Source organism: Desmodus rotundus, chromosome 8 (genome assembly GCF_022682495.2).
Source record: "Desmodus rotundus isolate HL8 chromosome 8, HLdesRot8A.1, whole genome shotgun sequence".
Classification (NCBI taxonomy): domain Eukaryota; kingdom Metazoa; phylum Chordata; class Mammalia; order Chiroptera; family Phyllostomidae; genus Desmodus; species Desmodus rotundus.
Genome location: NC_071394.1, coordinates 82,763,829 through 82,787,739, shown reverse-complemented (window position 1 = coordinate 82,787,739; position 23,911 = coordinate 82,763,829). Strand labels below are relative to the sequence as shown.

Here is a 23,911-nt window from a genome sequence, read left to right as displayed (position 1 = left end):
TAATAGACTCTATCCACTGGTGATGATTGTAAGGTGTACATATTGCAAAGTAGTCTCTGAACGCCATTATAAATGGCAAACAGGGATTCCTTCCCCCAACAAATGTGACAGGTTCCCACAATGAAACAAGTCTGCAAGATAGCACATTGCCTTCAATTCCCGCAGTAATTAAGAAGTATTGTTCATGAGGGTTAGAAACATATAATATCCAACCTTCTTGTTTAATTAACAGAGCCCAGCGAGGACCCAAATGCACAGGTCATTGTTGTCATTATGAAAGAGTTGCTGCCAACGCATTACGGTCAGCTTACTAACATTCAATCACATCGCTACTAGAAATAATTTTGTGGTAATTGGTGTATTCTAGACAAGAGAAGACCACAAATGGCTGCCGGAATCATTAATGATTTGTACTAACTTTCATGGTAAAAATGACGATATTAGTTTACCAGATGCTGGATCAAGCCATGGGCCATTAATGGGAGGATGTTCTCGGAATGTTTTCAGAACAAACTCCAGCTGGTTTATTTTCAGCTTGCAGACATAATCACATGCATCCCACATCAGATCCACCACAATGCTGTCAGATATATCACAAATTAAAGGCTCCATGGGCTCATTATCAGCTCTTATTCTTAAAAGCAACACATTGTCTTGCCAAGACCCCAAAGATTAAATGAGCATTTTTAAAAACCAAAAAATGTATTTCTTTAACAACTATTTGCAGTACTCAAGTGTTCAAAATGTCCTTCATTGTCAATTTTGCCTCAATACTTGCAAAAACAACAACAACAACAACAACACCCAAAAAGCAAATTCCTGTCTTGTCAGGAAGGCTTTGAGGCCAAATCTCTTAGGAACAGGATGCCAGTTTACTAGTGAACTTAATATGCTTCATTCAGAAAACAGAGGCACCAGCATTAAACAAGCAGGTTAAAAAATACTTACTGCAGGAAATTTAATGTATACTACATTAGTATCCACGGCAACTCATATGTCTTAGCGATTTGCTGCACAAATACATTCCTATGAAAAAAGCTTCTATTTTTCTTGAGTCTTCAGAACAAATGTACAGCTTATTTAAATTCCATTTCTATCTTGCATATGTATAAGTTTCCACTCCCCAACCCTGAGCAATCCTGTTTGAAGACAAAGGGATGTTTGCAAAACAAAACAAATAAATAAAGAATAAAGGGATAGTTCCTGTTTTCACTGATTTTTCAATTGATTGCATCACTGCTGCCAATTCTCATGATCAGATTATCCACCCAGAAAGTGTAAGAAAACAAATCTTCCATTAGCACTTAGTGGGCCAAGTGCTGAGTTTCAAAATCAAAATCCTGATGGGCTGGATGGCTCTTAATGTGAAAAAGCACCCCGTGAAGGCGACCAGGGCCCGTTTGTGCACCGCATTCTATTACCAGCAGTTGTGTGTGCAACAGGACTCCTGTAACGGTCGCCTATATGTACAGTAATTGTTAATTAGCGCATTTGTAGCCAGGCGCCACCAAAAACAGGATGGCATTCTTCCACTGTGATTAGGGGTTTTGTGAGCTTTTTGGGGTGGGGGACGCTTTCTCACTGAAGATTCTTCCGCCCTATTCACGCTCATTCAGCTCTTTCTAGGGGAAGTAAAAGCTGCAGTGATAATCCCTTAAATATGACTTGGAAGAGTATAAAAGGTGCAGTGTATAAGCAATTGGATGAGGAAGCTTTTTATGTCGAAAAGTCACTGAATGGGTGGCTGAGGACAGCGCGCGTGAGTGGGGAGACAGAGGCGAGGACTTTCCTTCCTACAGTGGTGAGAGAAGCGGGAATACCATGGCAGTCCGATTTCCTTTAATCATCTGATTGCAGTGTAGTCCCTGCCCCTTGTTTCACCTTGTTTCTCAGAGACAACCAGCTCCTCGCTGCCATTTTGCTCTCAAAGGGGCAGAGGGAGCAACGCGATTTTTGGTAGGGACCCAGTTTCTCGCTGAATGCCAACTCAGCCAGCTGGCACCGAACAGGCCAAGCCTTCTTCAGATGGGGTTAGCAAAACTCAAATTAGCATGCTCCATTTTAAAAACTTGCTTTTATTTAAAGACTAATTCATGACAAACAGTGGCTCCCCCACTGAGGTCTGGCGCCCCGGGGGCTGGCACCCAACCAAACACATGCAACTAATTGCCATCCTGGGATGACACGCAACTAACAAGCTCCATTTTGAGGCAGTAGATTCACTAAGAATGTAACCCCGGAAGGCAGCGGACACAGAAAAGCTCCTTTCATAACCCTGTCCTAGGCTAACCAAGGCAGCAAAGTGCCTGAAAAACACTTTTGTTTCCCTGTACCAACAATTTATCTCCACGAATGTCTGCAAACATGGCTAACTTAGAGGAAGGTGGGCAAGGGCACTGTGATCCCCCTCATGGTTATTGGAGGCAGGGGCTCTGCCTGTTTTGCTCAAGGAAATACAAGTTGCCACTATCTCAAAGCTCTGCTCCTTGTCCCATCTGCAAATCTGTTAATATCCAGTGCCTGCTCACAGACTTTGGTTTAGATGCTTAAGCGTCCTTTATGTAAGCAAGGGCACTGAAGCCAGATGCCTAAGCTCAAATCCCAGTTCCACCATATAGTAGTAATTGGTAAGCAACTTAACCCAGTTATGCCTCAGTTTTCCTATCTATAAATTGGGATAATATTAGCAACTGCCTTGTAGGGTTATTATGAGTATGGAGGAGTTCACTAATAATTCACATAAAACAGTGTCTAGGAATCATCACTCCTTTATTAAAGAAGCTCTTTGAGTCTGAAACAGCACAGCCTTTTAAAAGGAAACTTCCCATTGCATACTCTACATTTCAGTCAAAGTCCACATCTCCCCATAAACTTCCCAGGGTTTCTGCGTCTTAGCCTTTGCTCACCACTCCTTCCCCTCTTCAACTGTCCTTCCCCACTGCCCATCCCTGCATGACCAAATCCCATCCTTCACTGCCACCTCTGCAGGGATTCTTCCCTGCCCTTCCAGTGGCAATGAGTCCCTTCCCTCTTGGCATACCATTGGCATTTCTGCAAATAAATGACAGTATTTTATGTGCCTATTATATTTCCTTTTCTAGACTGACAGCTCCTTGTGAGCATAATCTGTGAATAACTGGCATATAGTACGCACTCAGGGAATGCTTGTTGATAAGTAGACAGTTGAGTGAAAAAATTGCTCGCATAAATGAAGAGCTCTACAGTTTGCTTATGTTGGACACTACCTAATGATAAGGACATGAAAATAATTTCTTAAAGACATTCATAGCTTCTTTGGCTCAAATTAAGAATTCAGCTTAGCTTGTCATTGACTTAGGCTCACAAATCAAACTCACCGGGGGGATTTGTCAATAACTGTTTAAGTCTTCTAGGGCTGCCATAACAAAACACTACATGCTGGATGACTTCAACAACAGAGTTGTATTCTTAACAGCCTGGACAGTGAAAGTGCGAGATCAAGGTGACAGCAGATTTGGCTTCACCTGAAAACTCTCTCCTTGGCTTGCAGAAGGCTACCTTCCTGCTTGTGGTCTTTTCTCTGTGTATGTGCATCCCAGGTATCTTCCTCTTTTTATAAGGACCCTAGTCATATTGGGTTGGGATCTCACCCTTCTGACCTCATTCAAATTTTCTTACCTCTTTAAAGGTCCTGTCTCCAAATACAGTCTCATTGAATTTTGGAGGAACAAAATTCAGTCCATAACAAACACTCAAAACATAAATATTCCAGAACTTACTTAATTCCACAGGAGATTGGAGGAAGGGGGGAACATACATAGTCCTTTGCTCCTTGAGGTCAGTCCTGGCATTTGGGGCCTGATTTTATTAGCAAAAAACTCAGCCAGTGGAATCAGGTCTGGCACCAAATACACAACTATTTTATTTAGATGAAAAACCCATCTCCCTTAAGAATTTGTGGGATTCAGTTAGGGTGCTCAGGCATGCCTCCCTTACAGGTAGAAGAACATCAATATCCCTGGCAGCAGCCACAATAATACTGGCTTCTGTTAAAGCCACGGCCTTTCAAGAACAAGTGGAATCTTCCAGCTAAAACCCTGTACACTTTCCAGGATAAGTCTTACTTCAGTCCTTGTAAGAGACAATTTATCTGAATCCTATCTTTCTGAATACAGACCTGGATCTTGAGATACCCCTGAAGGTCAGAACCAGATTCTCAGGCCAGCATTCCTTTCTCTATTTTCTAATTCTAATTGCTGTTAACAGTACATACCATTTGTACTAGATAGTTGGACTTTCTTGCATTGCTTCAAATCACTAATTCCCAATTAGGCAGATCCCTCACTGTACTCCATAAGCTGATGGCTCCCATGGAATGTGTTCACATCCCTCTCTTAAAACACTTAACACTTTTTACCTGGTAGAATAATGATTTCCAGGCATATATGTCTCTCTTGCCAGGTTTTCGAACTACTTAAGGTTAGGATTGTGCTGGATCTATCATTTTATCCAAACCAGTGTCTAACACGATGTGGCACCCAGCAGAGTCACAGTAAGAGTTTCCCGTAGTTCGCACAGACTTCTCTAGGATCATAATAGCCGTGCTAAGCATCAGAAGCAGCACATCACAAAGTCATCCAACTCTATCAGGGGGGAGGTCAACATCATAGAGAGATCAAATATCTTCCTCCATTTTTAATCCAAAGCTTCTAGCCAGTTGACCCAGAAACATCCCACACCTTCACCATGACTTACTAATTTGTCCAAAATAATAAAGAGGAAAATGAGAGGCTATTAGCTCCACTTCCATTCTCCAGTCAATCATCCTTCTAAATAATTAATCAGTTGAAGTATTACCAAGAAATTTTCAGGCATCTCTCCAGAAGTATAAAGTAGTCATTTTCAAGTGAAAAATTAACCATTTTATTCATCTTGAAATCTTATTATTTCCCTTAAAAGGTTGATTTGGGAGGGTTCTTTTTTTTCTTTTTCTTTTTTTGCCTTTTGAGTGCTAGGGGAGGTAAGAGAGGTCTACAGTGAGGCTCAAATGTAGCTTCCCTCCCACCACTCATTTATTAATGAATTTGAGAATCCTATGTTTTTAAAAACAAAGATGTCCTGAAATATTTCCTGACCAGTTAAGTATTTATAACATTGTTCTTAAGAGCATACCGCTCTGACTGATCATTTCTGGCAAAGACAAAGTGATCAATCGTCATCCTTTCTTCCCATGATTGATTTAGTGAAGAATCACTCTAACTTATGCTTTCTTGGATATTTCACTCTAGGGGAGGAGAGAGTTAAAAGGAAAGTAAACCAACAAACAGCTATGATAAGTTTTACAAAAGAAACAAAAAAAGGGGCTAAGAAAAGATGAAGATATACGTTAAGTAAGATGTTAGTAGCAGGAATCATAATCTATGAATCAGAAGAATCCTGAAACTGGACCTTATATGCAATCAAATCCAAAGTATGAATATGGCATGGAAAATTCAAAAAAGACATATTTAGTTATCAGCTGACCTCAGAGATTGAGTCTCCAGTGATATCTACCTCTCTATTTTTTATTTTAGTCGTGTTTTTTCACAATTTCTTAGGGGTAATTTTCTTAGTAAGAAGCATTGTGTGCAATTTGCCTTGTCTGTCTCATCTGATGTTCATTAAAGTCCCAACTTTTATGTAAGTGATGTACTTCTAAAGATAGTACGATATGTAGCTAAGATATAATTTTTTTTCTTCTATCTTTTTGGCTTTTTTTTAGAGGAATGAAAGTGGAGCAATAATGCTAAGTTCGGCTTCAACTTCATCTCTATAAATTTTGCTTAGGCATATTTTGATAACCTTGTCAATGAGAATGAAGCCCAGTACAACTAGATATCTTTAATTTTGAAGTGTGTATTTTGGTGTACACATACATGATGTTCCTAGACACTAGGAATATTTTCTTTGGGAGACTTAATCCCATGTTATATGAGATATATTACACTAAACAATTGTCAAATGTGAAATCTTTGAAAATATTTTTTGTACTTTTACATTTGAAATTATTTGGTTTAATATTTAAATTGCCTAAAATTCCTCAATACTCCCATGTATTTTCGGAAATACTTAAGGATTGAGAAAAGTGAACTTATAACATGTCTCTAAATGTAGACTTTTTATAATATCTAAGTTTAGTAATTAATAAGAAAAACATAGTATTCCATTTCATTGACATTTCATTAGATATCTATTTGTTCTGATTCTGTAATCTCTCCATACATTGAAACCAAAATAATTTTTCTTTCTCTTTTAGTTCTTGACATTTTTCAAGGCCCTTGAAAACACAACGGCCCTAGTGTTTCTATAACAGGTTGCAGAGCAGAGTGCCTGAAAATAGCAGAGCATATTCTGCACACACCTTAACTGGGGGAGTAGGAGTGGTGATACGGTATTTAAGATACATTGCATAACAATGGCAAGTTAATAGGTGTGTCTTTCCTAAAGGGAAGAGCTCTTCCATCCAGCACAAAAGGTGTATGTGACCTTAACACCATACAGTGACTCAGGATATAGGCAAAGGAGGCAGATGCCCCATGTCATCAGGAGCTCTTGCCCTGACTAAATATGGCAGCCTAAAGAATGTAAAAGATATGGGGGAATTGGCAAAAGTAGCACATCATAGGAGGGGCCGGATATGAGGTCACATAGGAAGTTCCAGGCCAAGCATTTAAAATAAGAGCAGGCTGAGAGAGAATGGGAAAGCAGCCTTGTAGTCTGTAGTAAAGAAGCAGCCATGCAGTATAGAGCAAAGGGTGTAAGAGAGGGCCCCGCTACAAGGGCTGGAGGAAGAAGGAGAAGACGGCATCAGAGCTGATGGAGCTGTGTGGGGACCTGCCTAACCAAGCCCAGATTTGTGGGAGATGCTTGGAGCTGAACTGTGGCTGGGAATACCGAGCTACAAATTTCTGCTTCTCTGACAGGTGAGCAAAGAAGCCACTCTCTTGGGATGTGTGCCTCCCTGGACTCCACCATGATGCAGTGTAACACAGCTCATGTTTCCCTGAACCACTACATGGAGGCTGAGAACAACGTACCCCAGTTCCTGAAGGAGAGAGCTGCTGCAAGAGGATGGTGACTCAAATCCACAAGAGCACATTCCAAAGAGGATGGCGATCTGCTTGAGCCACCAGCTTAAGAACAGATAAGGATCTGGGGAACTTCTGGGCATGGTTTTGGCTTATAGCGTTTTGGGGAGCAAGGAAGTACTGGGTTTGGGGGAAGAACAGGGCTCTGAGCAGGAGTGCGCTCAGCCCACCCCACCCCACCCCAAGGCTGGAATCCTGTAAATAAAAACCTGTTTCTTTCCACACTATCAAGGTGCTACATGGCCCTGGTTTGCTTGGTTACATTTAGGCTCAGGTATCCACAGGTTAAAGAAGCTATGGAATGTGTAACCCATTCCTGGGTCTCCTATGACACTCAGGGGGGCGTCCCAAAAATAAAGCTGATGCTATCGTAAGCATGCATGATTCCCTTTTGCCCCAATGAATGTACCAAAATTCCTACTATTTAAAAAAAAAAAGTCTACTCCAATTTTACTGTCATTTGTGCTCTTCTCTCTGAAATTCCACTCAACTTCACTTATAAAGATCACCTTGCTTTTCTAGCAAATTTTCAAACCTTAGTGCATAAGACATAAGAATCTTATTTAAAATGGAACCCTGGCTTGTGTAGCTCAGTGGATTAAGCGCTGGCCTGCAAACCAAAGGGTCGCTGGTTTGATTCCCAGTCAGGGCACATGCCTGGATTGCTTACCAGGTCAGGTTCCCAATAGGCAACCACACACTGATGTTTCTCTCCCTCTCTTTCTCCCTCCCTTCCACTCTAAAATAAATAAATAAAATCTTTAAAAATAATAATAATAAAATGGAGGTTCCTGGGGCCCCATCTCCAAAGAATCTCATTTAGTAGATCTAAGTGGAGCTGAAAAAGCAGAATTTTAATCTTCTGAAACCTTAAAGGGTCTATAAGCCTTCAGAAAACATTGGTTGAGGATAACAGCTGCCAAATTTGTCTTGCCTTGATATCCTGGACAACCTGAGTAAATTTAGGCCAGTCTCTCTCAATCCTGGCTCCCATTAGAATCAGTTAGCTTTAAAACAGTTACCTCCAAAGATTCTGATGTATTTGGTCTGGACGGGAGCTTGGGCACTGGTATTTTTGAAAGCTACCATATAAACAAATCAAGTAACACAGATAGCCTAAGGATGTTACCTCATTCAGCCTCCCACAGAGGTGCGGATCAGGCCTAAACATCCTAAAATGAGAACACTGCAGCAGAGATTTAGCAAAGCTAAAACCCACCCTGACCCCTATTCCCAGTTTGTTATTGCCCTAACACTCCCAAATGGGCCTTATGGTTACAGCAGGGAAAAAAACGAGCCCTTCCCTTTGGTTTTCTTTTGCTGGCAGAATGATTTACTAGCTCTATTATAAAAGCAACTCCATTATAATTATAGTGTTTGAATTATAAACAAAACCAAAAAGACGCAGAAGGAATAGTCTCTTAATCAAAGCTATAAAACCAAACAATTTCTAGCTGCAGTTAAAAGCAAACTCTGAAATATTAAGAGTAAGCTCTCCAGCCCTTTGATTTCTGTCTCTTCCCCATAAGAGCGACACTAGACATTTTTTCAATTAAGCAGTTTGACAACCTGAAGAAATCCACAGTGCGTAATTTAATGAGTGTATAATACTGTATGCATGGAAATCGGCAGGCTGACAATTTGGTCATTTCAAACTGACAAGAGAGCACTACACATTAGTAAAAAGGTTTTTTGGGGGGCGGGGGGTGTCTCTTTTCATTAAATAAGCTTTATAGTTGAGTAACATTCCAACTGTATTGGAAAGCTATCACTGGTGGTCCTGGGGTGACTTTACCCTTGGTTGCTCTCTAAGTCCTCAAGTCTTGTTGAAGAAATTACTCTTTAAAAACAAACCACGAAGACAAAATACAGACATTTAAAGGTTCTTTGATGTTCTCAGGGTTTATATGGAGCCTCTAAGTCATGACTCCATTGGCGCTTTCACTTACACAAATTCTAACCTGGTATGTGCCGATTCTTCACAATCGCCACTTTATAACCTGGAATGTTTCTTGGAAAGAGTGACTAAATTGTTAAGTTATTCAATATTTTAGAAGCAGTGTAGTGTACTGGAAAAAAACATGGGCTTTGGTGACAGATAGATAGGGGTTCCAATTCTGACTAGAGCCATCACAGTTGCTGACAACATAGGGGTACTTAAATAAGTTTACCCACAAAGTTCAGAGCATAGAGTTTTAACAAAAAGTTAACTAGAGTCTGACTTTCCTGAGATTTCTACCATAAACCTTAGTTAGAGTTATATAAGAAAGAAAACAATACTCTAACATTCATGCACCAATGTGGGTGCATTTAAAGCTATCAAGATTCTAAAAGATAGATGTTATTACCCCATTTTTATAAAAGAGGAAGGTATCTTAGAGATCATGTGAAAATTTTCTGACATGAAACCTCCTGTATTCCTCTCTTTGCTCTGCCTACCAGGAAACTCAGAGTGAATTTTTGTGCTCAATGTGTATTTGCAAGTCTATTAGCAGCCATGGTAAGAAGATTTGTTTCTGAATTTTCTATGTATATTTTATTAGTCTTATTTTAAATTGGCCATACACTACCACAAATGAAGTAGAGATTCCTTAGCTGGCTAGTAAGGGAGCAATGACCAGGATTTGTTTCACCTGATTCTAGGCTAGGGACCCTCACATATGTTATAGAAATTACAGAAAGGTTCTCACAAGCAATACAGTGAAGACATACCTTACTGTTTTGGTCCTATGTCATGAAGAGGAGCAAACATATTAGCCTTCTATTTAAGAGGAGAAAGTACAAAATCTCCATTGTCCTTATTTCTAAAATGGGGATAATACCTGTTTCTTAACATTGTTGTGAAGATTTAGAGAGAATAGCTGTGAAAACATTCAGTAACACTTGAAAAGTCTGAAATATTGACCTCATAAGATATAAATGCAATTCTATCAATCAGAAGTAGTAAAACTCAAATGCATAACTCTTAAACATCACTTAGAGATCACTTTTCCCTCTGAACTCCATGCACTGATGTAAAATTCTACTCCAGGTTGAGTCAAGATTCATACTTGCTGCCCTTCTTTCCTGTCATAGGGCACATGATGATCTGGGCATTGTCCACATCTCGAAATTCTTATTGTAAACATGACTACTAGAAATACAGAAATGTATCAAGAATGCACACATATAAAGTGTTCGGATTCATCATTCATAAAAGAGAGTACCCAGTGCATACATTAATAATGGTGGGTTCACGATGTTTTCTCAGAAGAAATGGTGTCGTGCAGTGCAGGAAGCTTTCGAACTTGAATATGAAGGCTGGTTCAGCCATCCGCCCACTATATGACATTGGGCAACACACTGAACCTGTCTGAGCCTCTGATTCTTCCACTGACAAATGAAGGAAATATGTCTAACTAGTACAGCTATTGTGTTTAAGCAGGGGTGACATTCAAGGCATTGAACAATTAGTATGGTGAGGGCACCAAAAAAGAATGGACTTAATAACTGTTCTGTGCATGCATTAAATATGAACCCTGTTTGATGAGTTAAACTGTGCAAGTGACTAGCTTGATCCTGGATGATGGGAGGTGCTGAAACATACACAATGCATTAAACAAAGAAAAGATGCATTGCACAACACTGTGTAATGGCATACTTATAGCGGTGAGGCATACAGATATCTATACTCTCCAACTATCCTTTCTTCATTTGTGTTGAACTTTGAGTCCACACATTTTATTAAATAGTTGATGATTTTATTAAGTGGTTGTTAGCTTAAAATGACATCTCTTGATTCACAGTTGAGTTAGTCCTCAAAAAATTCTGGACTCCAAAATACTTGAAGTGATCTTACTTGGAATTTTATCAGATACATACACTCATTTATAATTCTTATGTCATCTTAATGGATGACCCTTTTGTTATTATGAAATGCTCTTCTTTATCTTTCACAATACTTTTTGTCTTAAAGTTTAATCTGTCTGATACTAATACAGCTGCTCTAGACTTCTTATGCTGCTTCCATGCTGTCTCTTTTCCATCAATTTAATTTAAACTGATCTCTATCTTTATATACAAAGGTTGTCTCCTAACAGAATATAGTTGTTCTAGTTAATCAATTCTGATAAACTCTACATACTAATTAAAGTTTATAGTCATATAATTACTGATACGGTTGCATGGAGGACTACAATTTTATTATTTGTTTCCTGTTTGCATCTTTTGTGTTCTTATCCTCTATGCCTTTTTTCCTGAATTCTTTTTGAATCATTTAAAAAAAATTAGTATTCTATTTTATCTGTTGTACTTTTAGTAGCTGTTTTAGGGAAAAAAAACATTCCTGACCTTTCACAGTCTATTTAGACTGCAAAAACCTTGCCGGTGTATAAGTCCATTTATCATTTTTTATGCTAGAAATGTCCAATGCATTGCATCTATACACAGTATATTATAAACACCACAAAACGGTGTTATAATTTTTTCATTAAAAGGTTCTATGGTCCTGGCCAGTCACCTGAGTTGGTTGGAGCATCATTCCATACACCAAAAGGTTGTGGGTTCTATTCCTGGTTAGGGAGCATATGGGAGGCAACTGATCAATGTTTCTCTCTCACACTGATGTTTCTCTCTCTTGCTCCCTTCCTCTCTCTCTAAAATCAACAAATATATCCTCCCAAAGATGAGAATTTTAAAAACAAAGGTTCTATGTATTTTAAAGATACTAAGATGAAAAAAAATACTTTTATATTTTCCATCTCTGACAGTCTTCATTCCTTCCTGAAGATTTAAGCTTCTACTTTATCTCACTTTAGTCTGAATGACTTCCTTTAGCATTTTTTGTGGTGCAGATCTACTGGTAATGAATTCTCTTAGCTTTATCTGAAAATGTCTTTAATTTGCCTTTATCCTCAAAGGATATTTTCACTATACATAGATTTCTGGGTGTTTAACAGGTTATTTCCTCTGTATTTTAAAAACTGCTTCACTTTTTCTGGCTTTTGTAGTTTCTGATTAGAAGTCAGTGCACATTTAAAGCCTTGTTCCCTGAAAGGTAATGTGCCATTTTTCTCTGGCTAATACCAAGATTTCCTCTCTGTTATTGGTACCTATGAGTTTGAATACGATGCACCTAGGCATAGTTTTCTTCAAATGTATTCTGTTTGAGGTTCATGGAGTTTCTAGATCTATAAATTTATGTACCTCTCTGAATTTGAAAAATTTTAGCCATTATTTCTTCAAATATTTTTGTCCCATTCTCTTTCTCCTCTCCTTTTGAGAATGCAATTACATATGTATTAGGCACTTTTATTTTTGTTACACAGGCCCCTGAGGCTCTGCTTTTTTTTTTTTCCTGTTCAGTATTTTAAATCTGCTTTTCTTTAGAAAGAAAATTTCTACTGATCTATCTTTAGGTTCACTGACACCTTCCTCTGTTACTTCTGATTATAAGTCCACTCAGTGAATTTTTATTTCAAATATATTTTTTAAATGTAGAATTACGATTTGGTTCTTTTTGTGTTTCTAGTTGCTATGTTTTTATTCTCTATGAGTGTATTTTTCTGTCCTTCACTAAGTATTGTTACAACAGCTTCTTTAGAATCTTTGCTAAATCACACACCTGGATGACCATGGAATTAGTCCCAAATGATTGCCTTTTCAATTCACAAGGGTTTACATTTTCGTAGTTCTTCATATACTATGTAATTTCGGGTTATGTCATGTGAATGTATGAATATGAATATTACGGTGTGAAGCCTATTAGAGATCTTTGAAGAACATTGATTTATTTGTTTTAGTGGGCAAATAACTTGGTTACACTCAAATTGAAAAATCTCTATTGGCTGGCAGCTCAAATCTCATTTCGCTTCTTTTATCTGTAGCTGTGTTGTGTGTGTCTGCTCCTTGCGTGTGTGCTTCAAGGGTCGGTCAAAAGCGTGGGCAGTGTTTACACAGAGAATTGTGAGGTTCCCCTGTCTGCCTCTCTCTTTCCCAGGATTCTGGCTTCATTTCCCAGTGATTGTGGTTACCTGAACTCTGTTCTTTGGGTTTTCAAACCAAAAAGACTGTGGGTTTTCTACTGGAGTTAGTCACCCCATGTCATGTTAACTTCAGCCTGTCTCTAGTCTAAAAGTTGTAAAGTGGGGAACTCATCCTGGCCCCTGCACTGGTCCCTGCTTCCAAGTTTTGAATTTCAATTCCCCTCTAGAATCTGCTTGCTTATTTTTACTGTCACATGTTATCAGGTAGTTTTTTCCCCTCATACTTTATAGCTGTCACCTGTGAGAATGCCAGGTTCAGTAGAGCCAAACTAGAAGTAAAAACAAGTACAAACATTTAGAAAATATCCCTTTGCTTCCCCTAGTTCCTCTACTCAAAATACTTAACCTCTACCTATAACCTCATCTAGTGATACTTGGTTTTTGGTTTTAAATAGAAATTTCAGTCAGACTCAGAGCTTCCTTGATTATCTGGCCAAGCATGTGAAAAGATTTGGAATGAAAGCACAGCACAAAGTTAAATGATAAAACAGCTATTAGATCTTGCTCCTAAACTGGCAGCATTTCATCTCGAAGCAATGAGGCTTGTACAGGATCATGACTACCAAAGATTATCTACATGGAACTTTGTCACGTTATTTATTTTACCTTATATATATATTGTTCTAGGATATCTCTATATCCTGCCTCATTGAAAACTGCAGTAGGTAATATCTTAAGAGAAGTAGAATATTAAAAGTAATATCCTTAAATACCAACACAGAGTTGGTAAGTGCACATTTCCTTCTAATATATTGCTATGGCTACCAATTCTTTAGAGGTTTTATATGCCATGCACTTTGCTAATCATTTTACATAAACTGTCATTTAATCCTTCATAACCATTGTAGGAGGTAGCTCCTATAATTGGCCTCACGTTATGGAGGACAAGACCAGAAGTCAGAGAGGTTAAGTAACTGAGATCACACAGCAAACAGCAGAAATCCAAGTCAGTCACCTTAAAGAGGATAAACAGCCCAGAGTATGTATCTGGCATTAGGAAGCACATGCCCTTTACTTCAGAAATAAAAAAGAAAGTCTTTCCAAGCAAGGAGGAATAAGTGAGGATTTTAACACCTGAAGTTATATTCTATAATTCCTCTTTCCATCAATTACTTACACTAAAATATCCCTCTTTCTGACATATATTTTTATTAATAGCTTTCCCATTCAAAAACAAAAAAGGAAAGTCTTGCTCATGGCTTAAAACACTATCCACAGCAATAACACAAGGATCAAATGATTCTAGCAAAGACTCATAGAGGCATGTAAAGAGGCGTGTAGTACCAGTGCTCCATTTCACCTCGTTTACTGACCCTAAACCTTCTCTGTTTTCCAGATAAAGACTAATTGGGCAGGTGATTCATCAGAGAGAAACTGGGCACATGACAAAGTAAAGAGGCCTGCCTCATCCCACTACATATGCATTTGGTGAGTATTTCTCATCTAGAAGATGCAGCAATGCCTCACAGACCTACAAATTTTAGAGGCAATCCTGCCTAACCCATGGGTTTCAAGTGACTATGGAATGAGACCGAAAGGAAAGCAGAGTCCACAGTTAGTAGAGACACAACATAAAGTGGAAACCGGACACAGGGCCTTGATTGCAAGCAACAAAACAAATACATGTAGTATCTTTGTGTTCTGGCACCTGGAGCTTTTCAATATCTGTATTTATTAAATGTGTTAAACTGTTTGCCAAGACCTCATAATGGGAAATATTCTTAAGGGAGTAAAGATGAGAAGGGGTGGTAGAAAAAGAGAGGAATATATATATATATATATATATATATATATATATATATATATACACACACACACATACATACATATATATACATATTTATTTATTTATTTATTTATTTATATTGTCTATATATATATAAACATGAGTTCTAGGAGGGGTTAAAGAAATACATCCCACTGACAACATGCTACCACATTAGCTGATTTTTCCTCCTTTCTTGCTATTTTTTTGAATGCATACTCAAAAAAGCCAGTGCAACTATTCAAAGACATATGAAGGTAGGTAAGTGACTGTTTTGCCCTGTCTTCAAGACTTTTCACAAGATTTGTCCTTCATTAGTCCTAACGTACACCACTAGGACTTAACTCTGACCAGCAACAGTCCCATGCCATTTTAAGAGATATATTTCATATCAGAAGCATCCTACTGTTGCTACTAATTTCATTTCAATTCCACAATAATTCTCGAAGCCATGCAATGCATAACAAACCTGACTGTCTAACTGCTTAACCTTACTCCTTACACATAAAAATTATTAAACATGTGTAACTGTCTGGTAGGGTGAGAATAATATAATAGCATGTCAATCAGGTAACAGTTAAACTACATTTCACAGAAAAAAAAAAGATAATGCTTTCTTTAAAAAATGAAGTCATCACTCCTTTATTTAACTGACATAATATTTATACCCCAATTTTAAAAAGGCAGCTACAAATAGAAGTCAAGAGACGGTAAATTCTCAAAGGGAATTGAGCCCTGACATTTTACAATTTTAAAAGTTCTATTTTATATGTACTATCATAAGGATGCCCATAGTAGGTCAATGATAACAATTTAAAATTTTTTAATTAAGTAAATACTACCTCTCTGATGACTGTTACCTCCTCAGTGCTCAGTGGCAGGATGCACAAGGCTTTTACCCAGGATCTAGGCAGGCAGGCGGTTTGGGATACCTACACCAAAAACAAGAGATTCAGATGATTTCAGCAGTGATCTGAATAGCTTCTAGGTACAACTTCATTAGGAACACTCACCACAAATACTGAGTCAGCTGACTGCACTGGTGTTGTTAAAAGGATAGAATAAAGGTACTCATATGATTTCTGTAGGCACCATCATTACTCTGCATAAGTTCAAGAGTGGCTTAAGTGAATCACACAAGATCACATACAGGAAGGGGCTGAATGGTACCTAGTCTCTCCAACTCCTCATTTCTATTCTAGGACTGTTCTACCTGAATTATTTAACCAACCTCAGGAGCTAACCAGTCCTGGCACTGGAATTTCGTATTTTGCAAAAAGATGAGTCTGACCCACACACGAGTCTGGTAGGAAGAGTACTTCTCTGGTTCTGAAGTGGTCTGTGCCTAATCATCTATCTAAATAGTGTTTTGTGGGTCACTTTGCTTGCTTGCCCTTTCTTCGAAACCCTGATGTCCACAAAATTTCCCACCTCTTAATCTTATACGCTTCCCACCTCTGTCAAATGGGCATGATGATATCTGAGGGGTATATCTATCAAGAGGATAAATTTTTTAGCCCTGACTGGTGTGGCTCAGTGGATTGAGCACTGACCTGAGAATCAAAGGGTCATTGGTTCGATTCCCAGTCAGGGCACATGCCTTGGTTGCTGGCCAGGTCCCCAGTAAGGGGCATGCGAGAGGCAACCACATGTTGATATTTCTGTCCCTCTCTTTCTCCCTTCCCCTCTGTCTAAAAATAAATAAATAAAATCTTTTAAAAAATGATATTTTTTTAAAAAAATTAACGATTACTACCAAGCATAGTTCCAGTTCCTGGCACATATAAGATACTCAGGCAAAGTGAGAGCCCTGTGCCCCACCTTATTTTCAGGTTTAACTGCCAGTTACAAGAAGTGACAAGGAGATCAGAGAGAAGTTACTAACCATAAAACACTCAATAACAGTGTACAATATATTCCTCCTGCTGGTCAGCCCTTCAGTTCTGACCTCTACCTTTGCTTCACCTTCATATGACCTACTTTGAAATAAAAATATCATAATAATAAGCACCTATTTAATTCCTGGGATTTTGTTTAAAGGCATTTTCTTTCTTTGTCTAGTGTTTTTTGTCCATATCATGCTGTATGGTCTGTTTAGTATAATAATTGAACACAGATAATCATTCATTCAAAAAATATTTATTGAGTTTCTACTAAAGTATCAGAACTGCTATCTACAGTAGTGAATATAATAACCCCAAATCCTACCTTCACGATGCCCCCATTTTGGTTGGGAAGACAGGCAATAAACTTAATAAAAATGTAATATTTGTGATTGGTTAAATTGTGCTACATGCTCTGGAGAAACACAGAGTGGGAAAGAAAATGATGAGGAGTGTTATGAATTGAATTATGGTCCTTTCACCCCGCAAAAAAGAAACGTTGGAGTCCTAACCACTAATACCTCGGAATGTGACCTTTTTTGGAAATAGGATCATAACAGACATAATTACTTAAGGTGAGGAGCAGAACCAGCACTACTCCAATATGACTGGTGTCCTTATAAGAAGATGGCCATGTGACAACAGACACATGCATGGGGAATGCTACATGGTGAGGAAGGCAGAGACAAGTTATGCAGCTGCAGGCCAAGGAAGGCCAAGGGCTGCCAGCACTCCACGGAAGCCAGGAGGAGGCAACAAAGGATGCCCTGCAGTTTTCAGAGGGAGCACGGCTTTTAGACTTCTGCAGAGACAATAAATTTCTGTGATCTTAAATCACCTGGGTTGTGGCCCTTTGTTATGGCAGCCCTAACAAAGTAATGTAGTGAGTTTGGGGAAATTGTAGCATTTTTAAGCAAGGGGACCAGGAAAGATCTCACTGAGGGGGTAATAATATGTAGAAGATGGCTCTGGATAAAGAAAATTCCAGGCAGAGGAAACAGAAGATGCAAAGGTCCAAGGTAGGAGAATGCTTGGTGTTAGAAAAACAGCACAGCTTGGAGGCCAGTGTGTGATGCAGAGAGAGGAGAGTGGTGGACAACAAGGTCAGAGCTATGGCAGGTAGTTGGACAGAGAGAGAGACAGAGGAAGGAAGGAAGGCCATCACGAGTTCTTGACTGCACTTCAACTGGTCACAGATGGTTAGTTTTTTGAAGATGAAAGTCGAAACCATGTTTTAATAATCAGTGAGACTGATGAAGATTCCTCCCAGGTTGGCTCAGCTTAGAAGGCTGAATTTAAGTTCAACCAGCAGAGGGAACCATCTGTCACTTGGAAAGACACCGAGCCCTCAATCAGGAGACTCCAGAAAGCCACCAGTAGCCTTCATCCTCAGCGCATGCCAGTGCCTCTGGAACCACAGGGAAGAGGGAACACACATTTACCAAGTAAACTGAGAGTGCACCATGGACATCTTTTCTACATTTCTAAAAGGCTCAGTTTAATTTTCTAGAAACAAGGGAACAATGTGCTTGATCAGTTCCTTAGCAATTTTGTTTTTCATATTACTTCCCTTGAAGCAAATTTGCCATTAACCTTATATATTCTAGGGCTTGAGATTACAAGTTTTCTCCTTCCAAAATGAAATTTTTGCTTTAAAAAAGTTAGCTTTCTAATAAATTTTAAAGTATATTTCATTCATTATGCTATTACAGTTGTCCCAATTCTATCCCCTTTAACCCCCTTTGCCCAGTACCCCCTTCCCTCCAGCAGTCCCACCCTTAGTTCATGTTCATGGTCATGCATATAAGTTCTTTGGCTTCTCCATTTCCTATGCTATTCTTAACATCTACCTGTCTATTTTGTACCTACCAATTATGCTTTTTAATCCCTGCACCTTTCCCCCCATTCTCCTCCTTCCACCTCCCAGGTGATTACCCTCAAAATGATCTCCATATCTATGATTCTGTTCCTGTTCTGCTTGTTTGCTTAATTAGGTTTTTTTTTTTAGATTCAGTTGTTGATAGCTGTGAATCTGTTGCCTTTTTAATGTTCATAGTTTTGATCATCATCTTTTTCTTAAATAAGTCCTTTTAACACTTCATGTAATAATGGTTTGGTGATGATGAACTCCTTTAACTTTCTGCCTTGTCTGGGATGCACTTTATCTGCCCTTCCATTCTAAATGATAGCTTTGCTAGAGAGAGTAATCTTGGTTGTATGTCCTTGCTTTTCATCACTTTGAATACTTCTTGTCAGTCCCTTCTAGCTGGCAAAGTTTCTTTTGAGAAATCAGCTGATAGTTTTATGGGCACTCATTTGCAGGTAACTCTCTGATTTTCTCTTGCTGTTTTTAAGATTCTCTCTTTATCTTTAACCTCTGGCACTTTAAATACAATGTGTCTTGGTGTGGTCTTCTTTGGGTCCAATTTGTTTGGGACTCTCTGTGCTTCCTGGACTTGTATGTTTATTTCCTTCAACAAATTAAGGAAGTTTTCTTTCATTATTGTTTCAAATAAGTTTTCCAGTTCTTGCTCTTCCTCTTCTCCTTCTGGCATCCCTATGATTAAGATATTGGCATTTTTGGAGATGTCCCAGAGTCTTCTTATACTCTCCTTATTTTTTTGAATTCTTGTTTCTTCTTTCTGTTCTGGTTGAATGTTTATTTCTTCCTTGTGTTTCAAATCATTGATTTGAATCCTGGCTCCCTTCCCTTCACTGTGGGTTCCCTGTGGATATTTCTTTATTTCACTTAGTATAACCTTCATTTCTTCCCTAATGTTTTTACCGTACTCAGTGAGTTCTCTGAGCATTCTGATCACCAGTGTTTTGAACTCTGCAACTGACAGTTTGGCTATCTCCCTTTCATTTAGTTTTTTTTAGTGGTTTTGTTCTGTCCTCTCATTTGAGCCATATTTCTCTGTCTCCTCAATCTGGCAGCCTCCCTGTGATAGTTTCTGTGTATTAGGCAGAGCTGCTTGGACTTGACTCCCTGTCTTAGCACAACTGTTAAGTTGTATGGGGAGGAGCCTTAGGTATTCACCAAGGTGGGGCAACCTGCTTCACTACTCTGTGGCTCTGTGTCAAGGAAGGGGTTGGAGAGGGGACAATGCCACTGCCTGGCTTCTGTAGGTTTGCCCAGCACTTTCCCCACTCCCAGTCACTTCACCCACTTTCTGTATGTGACTAGCACCCTTCTAGCAGTTGCCCTGGTGGTGATTCCCAGAGTGGGTGGATTTGCATATGTTCTAAGCCCATGCAGGGCCTTTAAATGGACTCTCCTGAGAAACCAGTAGTTTCTTCCACTACCCCAACCCCCACTGGATTTTAAAGCCAGCAATAATGGGGCTTTATCTTCCGCATGCTGGAACCCTGGGCTGTGTGGTCTGGCCTGGAGCTGGGATTGCTCACTCCCAACGTATCCCTCCTGATTCTGATCCACCACATGTGAATGTGGGGCCACCTGTTCTGCCACCACCACCTCTGCTGCCTCTCTGCCGGACTCCATGACTCCACCACTCCTATCTGTCTTCTGGATGAATGTGGCTTCTTTAAACCCTTGGTTGCTGGACTTTCATACAGTTTGATTTTCTGGCAGTTCTGGGTGTTTTTTTTTTTTTTATTGAGGTTAGTTGTAATTCTTCTTGTGGTTGTGTGAGGAGACAAAACGTGTCTACCTATGCCTCCATCTTGACCATAGCCTTCTGATAATAATTTTTGCCACTAATAACCAAAAGATCCTCTTTGAGACAAGGAGGTCATCCTTTAAAGAGGCTAGAAGTATGAAGAATGTTCCTTCTCTCCCTGGAGAATCTATGGAGGGGGAAAAAAAAACTTACAGGAAAGCTCAGTAATCATAAAGTGAAAGCCCAAAAGATTGGGTCAATATTGTGTGTTTACAAATGTCTTATACTGTATGTACGCTTACTTGTGAGACCTTAAAGCCTTGAAGAAGCAGTTAGCCAGGCCCATTAAGAAAAATATGGCCTATCCTACATCTTTATATTATGCAACTAGAAGGCAAAAGGCACCATTTCAATTCTGGATCTGCCTCACTTATTTCACCCCATCATAGCCCTAGTATTTAAAAATCGTCCCTTTGTGTTTGTCATGCTACAGATGTGGTTTGAGTTGGTGTCTATCAATAAAGCAAACAAACAAGGTAGAAGGGAATGCTATGAATAAGTTACTGATGTAAATGTGCTATTTTTACCTTTGAATTTGGGTGATGATAAACATGGTTCCACACATGGAAATTAGGCTTTTCAGAACTACTACACTGAATCATTTAATTTGTTTGAGTAAGTACTTATAATAATATGGCTGCTCTGTACTGCAATAGACATTTGATTTTCAAATGATCAAATGAAGTATGTGATAACTCCTTATAAATGGAACTGCAGCAAAAAACATTCAGCAAAGGGCTGTGCACCAATGAAGATGGGTGAAAAGAATCCCACTCCAATCCCCTGAAAATGAAAACAAATCAGCATATGGCCTCTGATTCTACATTTTCTGTACCTGGCCAAAAACATGGCTGAACACTTATGATTAAATGATGGGCAACTGTTGCTATTTTGGATTGTCACAAGGTAACTTATCACACTATTCACAACAAATGAGAACACTATCATTTCATTCCTCCAGATCATAAATTGAAGATGCTTTAGTGAACTAGCATAAGAAGATAATTTTGCGTAGTGGTTAAGAATGTGCATTTGAATCCCAGGCTCACCAACCAAATAAGTGCACGACTCTATCCAAATCATCAGTCTTCATCATGCCCATTTTCCTCATTGGTAAAATGGGAATAATAACTTTGCCTTCCTCATAGAGTTATGAGGGGAACCATTTACGTAAAGGGTCTGGAACATGGTTGAAATTCAAGAGTAGCTACCATTACTTTTTTATTATCATCGGCATCATTGTTATTACATTCAACAGTGTTCTTGTTTTCATTCATTATCTGCATTTTCACAGCAAAGGAAACCATCAACAAATGAAAAGCAACCTACTAAATGGGAGACAACAATTGCAAATCATATATCTGATAAGGGACTAATATCCAAAGTAAACAAACGATTCATACAATTCAACAGCAAAAAATAAAAATAAAAAATCCTATTAAGCAGTGGGCAGAAGATCTGAATAGACATGTTTTCCAAAGAATACATACAGATGGCCAACAGGTATATGAAGAGATGTTCAATATCAGTAATCATCAGGGAAATGCAAATCAAACCACAATGGGAAATCAGTTCACACCTGTTGTAATGGTTATTGTCAAAAAGAAAAGAAATGACAAGTGTTGGTGAGGATGTGAAGAAAAGAAACCTTTGTGCACTGTTGGTGGGAATGTAAATTGGCACAGTCACAGTGGAAAACAGTATGGAGATTACTCAAAAAATTAAAATTACCATATGATCTAGCAATTCTACTTATGGGTATTTATGCAAAAAAAAAACCCACTAATTCAAAAAAGATACATGCACCATTTTTTACAATAGCCAAGGTATAGAATACAATTGTCTATTGATGGATGAAGGAATTATGAATTATGGTATATACATAAAATGGAATATTACTCAGCTATAAGAAAGAATGAATCTTGCCATTTGTAATAATGCATATGGACCTTAAGGACAATATCCTAAATGAAATAAGTCAGAAGGGAAATACAAATATCATATGATTTCTCTTATATGTGAGTCTAAAAAAAATACAAGCTCACAGATACAGAGAACAGATTGGTGAGTGCAAGAGGCAGAGGAGTGGGGATGAGAGAAATGGGTGACGTATTTTTTTTAAATTAAATAAATTGAATTTTAAAATGTTTTCAGTTCTTCCCTGGCCTGTGTGGCTCAGTTGGTTGAAGCATCATTCCATAAACTGAATGGTTGTGGGTTCAATTTCCGGGCAGGGCACATGCCTCGGTTGTGGGTTCATTCCCAGTCAGGACACACATGAGAGGCAACTGATCGATGTTTCTGTCTCACATCAATGTGTCTCTCCCCTCTTTCTCCCTCCCTTCCCTTCTCCCTAAAATCAATAAGCATGTCCTCGGGTGAGGATTAAAAAAATGTTTTAAGTTCATTAAAAGCACAACTAACTACATTGTTTGGTAATTAATTGCTTTCATTCACTTAACAAAGTATTTATTGAGTATCTAATAGGTGTCAGGCACTATGCTAGGGGCTGGTGTACTAAGGTGATCAAAGCCCAACATGATCTATTCCTCCTGGAAGTTACTACAGGAGATGGACACAAATCAAAGACTCCACAGGGAGAGTATCTTTTCCATCTGAGGGAAGAGCTCTAGGAGTAGATCATTTTAAGAGATACTAAACCAAAGGGACTTGAATTAAACCTGAGACCTGAAGGGTAAGAAGGAGGTAAACAAGGATAGAAGGATGACTTTCTAAGGGGAAAAAACACATTCAGAAGCATGGAGTATATAGTGTGTCTTCATTATTGTTAAAGTCAGTGCAAACTGTCCGTTGAATAGTTCAATTTCATTGAACAACTATACATCACATGTCTACTATGAGCCAGGCACTATGCTGGGCCCTAGGACATGACAGTAAATAAGATTGACCCTTGCCCTCATCCTTACCTCCCAATACCTAATTCCTCTGTTTGAAAAGTGCACTAAAATCAATATTAACTTTGCAACCAATCAATTCTACCTTTAGTTTTTATTCCAAAAAGATTCCATGTGCATGGAAAAATTGTAATGCTATCTCTGGTCAGACATAAACCAAATAATTCCCTTTCCATCTGGGGAGCTAGGAAACCTACACTATTTAGAATAGGGTTAGATCATTCCATAGGCTTATCAACTTATACTAGAAAAGATGGACACATTTCTATGCTATGGTTAATTGTTCTATTACTAGCATACTACTTTTAATTCAGTCAGAGGCCTCAAATTCTTTGGAAAGTTGATAGAAGAGGGGAAGGAAGGGGCAGGAAAAGAGGAACAGAGGAGAAGTTTCTTGAAGTCTGGGAATTATCTGATGGGCCTTTTGAAGTTTCCATGGTAGCAAACATGGGACTGAATGACAAGCAGTTAGTAATTTCTGATTGATGAATGGCTAAATGAAGAATACAAAGCCTTTTCGATCAACTTGGGTTCAA

At 38.7% G+C, this 23,911-nt stretch overlaps 1 protein-coding gene across 5 annotated transcripts in view; it reads right to left on the bottom strand.

Annotated features, from left to right (window-relative positions):
- The window catches only part of FHIT (fragile histidine triad diadenosine triphosphatase), a 1,459,166-nt gene that overhangs the window by 1,022,989 nt on the left and 412,266 nt on the right, over positions 1-23,911 (bottom strand). For 4 of the 5 annotated variants that reach the window (XM_053929377.2, XM_045192109.3, XM_053929378.2 and 1 more), the window contains one exon: positions 15,737-15,826. The gene's annotated coding sequence lies outside the window, so the exon portion shown is untranslated. The remainder of the gene's footprint in view (positions 1-15,736; positions 15,827-23,911) is intronic. The other variant, XM_045192111.3, reaches the window with a different exon arrangement.